Source organism: Brassica oleracea, chromosome C3 (assembly GCF_000695525.1).
Source record: "Brassica oleracea var. oleracea cultivar TO1000 chromosome C3, BOL, whole genome shotgun sequence".
NCBI lineage: Eukaryota > Viridiplantae > Streptophyta > Magnoliopsida > Brassicales > Brassicaceae > Brassica > Brassica oleracea.
The window spans coordinates 54792195-54796812 of NC_027750.1; positions in this window are offsets into that span (position 1 = coordinate 54792195).

Genomic DNA, 4618 nt, shown 5'->3' on the forward strand with positions numbered 1-4618 from the left:
GTTATAGACCATCACCACAAATTAGCCAAATTTTGGTAATACTTATGGTTGGTCGAATTCTCAGCATGAACCAACCAAGCTGTGGTATGAATGAATAAGCTATCATAAAGATAAGCTATAAGATCGAAGTTCATCTTTGAACAAAAGGTATAGAACCACATTATGCGTCCATATACGACCCAACGGGTTCGACCATCATATATGAAGATAATGCAACTTGCATTGCTCAACTCAAAGACGGGTATATCAAAGGTGACCGAACCAAGCATATTCTACTCAAGTTCTTCTTTACCCATGAGTTGTAGAAAGCTGGAGAGGTCAACGTCCTTCAGATCCGGTCTAGTAAAAACTCAGCCGACCTCTTAACCAAATCATTGCCCTCTTGCACATTCAGGAAGTTCACACAACAAGGTTGGCACGCGTAGACTCAAGGACCTTCAATGATGTCCAAATCAGGGGGAGTAATGTGTGTTGTACTCTTTTTTCTTTCTCTGGTTTCCCTTTTTACCACATTGGATTTTGGGTTTTCCGGGAGAGGTTTTAATGAGGCAACATTATCATGTTACAAACCCTATATGGTTATGGCATCCAAGGGGGAGTGTTATGAATCATGAAGTGGATGATCCATAACCTAGACCATACAAGTTCAAAACTAGAGTTCATTGGGGGTTTACATCCAGCCACATGGAAGACCCATTCAACCTTATGTCTTTATGAGTTTGACCATGTCATTATGTAGAGTATCTTTGTAATCAATTCTCGCTTTGACTCCACCTTGTAAGAACCACTATATACAGTAGTGTAAGCAATAAGAAATATACAACACATTCTCGCAAATCTTCTATCAAATCTTAACACTAACGTAATTTTCATTAGTTACTAATATGTACGCAGATCATTTCTGCTTATAAACGATTTTATATGCTTTGATAAATAATTTTGAATTGATTTAATAAGTAAGCTACATTAATTGATATTTTGAATATTAAAAAAATAACATATATATTGACTAAATAAAGAATCTGCAAGTCTATATTTAAAAAAAAATATACTGACTAAAATACATATTTAATTAAAAGAAATAAATTATTCTAATTTTCTTACAACTAATATTTTAAATTTTCGACCTAATTAATAACTGTTAGTAGTTAATTTTATATATTTACTGCTTTAATTTGTTTTGTAAAGAAATTGTAAACCATTAAAAATCTATATGTTTGTTACCAAAAATATAGCAATATCTCCTATTTTATCTCACCACTAGTTCACGTTTCCTTCTAATAAGAAATCAACTGAATAAAAGCAACGAACCTTTACATCTTTTTTTGTAAAGTCTTTTCTTCCGTACACAATTCCTTAACACAGTTTAAGAGAGGTTGAATCTGCAGATCTGAAATGATATTCTTGGAACCTTCGTGAAGTCTGTTATTGTTTACCTCAGGCACCATTGGTTAAAAGTTAGTCAATAGTGACAATCTGATGCAAATTTTTCTTTATATTGTTTTTGTCTATGAATCGGTATTTTCTTATATGAGTGATGATGATTATGGTTTTATTTGTAGAAGAAATTATTACCTTAAAACCCTACAACCAAGAGCAGAGAAGATACAGAGAATGGGAAGAAGAAGAAGAAGAAGCTTGATCGAAGAACTCTTACGCTAAAAAAAAAAAAAAAAAGAACTCTTACGCTAATTATGGAAAGAAATTGTAACATCAATGGAAAGAAAAATAAGAAATAATTAATAATTAATAAAAGTATTTTATTTATTTATTTACTGCTATCAGTTTAATATTCATTGTATACATATTAATAAAATTAAAAAATCAACGTGATAATAATTTAGTTATTCAATTACCAAAAGTGATATAAATAATTATTAAAATCAATTAATTGATTGATGCTAATATTAATATCATTTTAGTAAATGATATAAGTACTAATATTAGTTATTGTAATTGATATATATTGACATCATTTATATTAGTTGATGTAAATATTTAACATTTTTACATCAGTTACTAACAAAATGATGTGAATTATTTGCATCACCACTTTCAGATTCATTTATATAAATGATGCAAAATTATTTTACATCATTTATAACTAATGCAAAAATACAAAATAAATGATGCTAAACAACAGTTTTTTTGTAGTGATTATAGACAAGGGCGCTATGAGCATCAACCGGAGACAGTTGGGATCTTTATCGAGTGTCTTATCTACTACAAGAAGTGGGCATGGACAAACCATGACAAGAAACCAAAGTTGTTCATCTTGGGATTCATCACACCCTTGCTTGAAGTGATGAATATTCCATTAGTCGGGGATGAAATTGAATTCGCTGTGATGGACGAGGTACATTTAGACCGGACTGTTTTCTTGGATGGGATCCTTGATGGGAAGTATATCTACCGCTACGAGGAAAGAATCTTGCAGTGTGCTTCTCCCATGCCTTCCTTCAACCTCATTGCGATACAGGGAAAACCTCACATTCAACCCTCCTTCTTCAGCGCTTCTTCACCTAGCCACACAAGATATGCCCTTGAAGATTTCAAGGAAGAAGAAGCAGCTAGGTGATAGTTCTTCTCAGTCCGAAGATGTTGAGCAGCCTCCTCCGAGCACGGTCTATGGAAGTACTCGTTACTACTTTGCGCCCCGGACGGCTTCTCTCCCCGAAGGTCCACTTCGAGATGCCCACAACCAGATCCGAGCACTTCAGCGAGGTCAAAAGTATCAAGATAGAACCATCTCATGGCTAGTAAAATCAGTAAACTACTTAACGGGAAAGCTGAAGAAGTTGACCATGAGGACAAGGAGATCCCATGCTTCCACAACAGAAGCAAGTGAGGAGGAAATCTGGGATGACATGCAAACAGAAGCGACTGAGCCGGTACATGATCACCGACATTCTTATCATGGAGATGCCATTGCCACTCAGTCCTACTATGAGGCACATCGCTCATCAATCCGCGAACCACGTGAGCGGAGAAACCGACGCCAAAGGCATCCAGTCCCTTCACTACCTTCTCCGGACACTGACAACGAGTCGCCCTTTGTCCCTTCCTCGGACACAGATGAGCAGCTCGGTCACACCGAGCCATGAGGTACCACACCTCTTTCCTATCATTGTATATACCGTTTTTCATTTATTATCCTTATTTTCGGTATCTTTCTTGATCTTAATCACACAGCGACTGTGTGATTTAAGTTTGGGGGAGGTACCAAGTGTCTAATGTTTGTTTGATTGAGACTTGAGTCATGCATTGTTATAGATATTGCATTAGAAAAATTCAAAAAAAAAAAATTGAAAAATTTGAAAAATCACAAAAACAAGCATGTAGATTCATTTCTTTTTTTATTTGCATTATTAAGATCGATTCTAGAGCATTTAGGATTGCATCATGCATAGGGGACAAGGATTAAACCTACCTTGCAAAGAACTCATGCTTAGAACTCAATTTGATATCCTTTGTAATCATGGCAAGTAGCTTGAGCATCCTTTGAAAGACTTGTAGACTTCGAGCCTTGAAAACTCCTCTTGAAACTCATTGATTGTTGAAACCTACTCTATCTTTGAAGCCAACTCCAATCTTAATTGAACTAAATGAACCTAATGCTTCTTGCTTATGGTCTCTTGAGTGCTAAGTCATGGCTTCATACGCACTTGAGTTTGTCTCTCAATTTTTATCATTTCTACCCATTTTTTGACAACTCAAGTGGTAGTCCACTCCTTAAACCCTTCCTTCCTTTCAAGCCATCATTAATTGTTGAGTGAGGTCTTTTTGGAAAGCTTTACATGTGCATAATGTTGAGAGTAATCGGAACGACAATGTTTGGTCTCCATTATTGCTAGTTATAAGACTCACATTGTCTAGCTTCTAGGATGGGATGATTTTGATTTGAGAGTTTGATCTTGGGAGTGTGAACAAAAGTATGAAAAAAAATGAAAAGAAAGAATGCTAAAGAGTGTACCAAAAGAGTTTAAAAGAAAATAAGTCACTAAGGACAAGTGAGGGAAAGTAAGAAAAGAGTGAAAAAGAAAAGAAGTAAGCTCAAGAGTGTATAAAATTTTTTGAAAACTCTATTTAAAAAAAAAAAAAAAAAAGAGCTTAAGCTAAGAAAAGAGTGAAAAATCCCTAGTTGACAAAGAACAGAAACAAAGAAGTCAAATGGAGGGAGTGTCTTTCACTACAAGAAAACATCGGTATTCTGACGGGCATTCCGACGGAAAATGAAATCCTCAGAATTTTCCGAGGAATTTCCGAGGAAATTCCGAGGAAACATTAATCTGTCGGTATATTCCGAGGAAATTCCGAGGAGAAATGTGTTCCTCACAAAATTCCGAGGAAATTCCGACGAACAAGTGATCGATCAATGCGTTTTTGGACATATACCCATCGATCGATCACATTGTTACGCTTTGGTCCATCTTAGTGATCGATCGATGCGTTTTTGGACATATATCCATCGATCGATCCGTTTTAAAAAAAAATTGACGTTTTGAAACCCCAAACACTAGTTCCTCGGAATTTCCTCGGAATATTCCGATGGAATTCCGAGGAAGAAAAGGGTTTCCTCGGAATTCCCTCGGAATATTCCGAGGAAATTCCGAGGAAC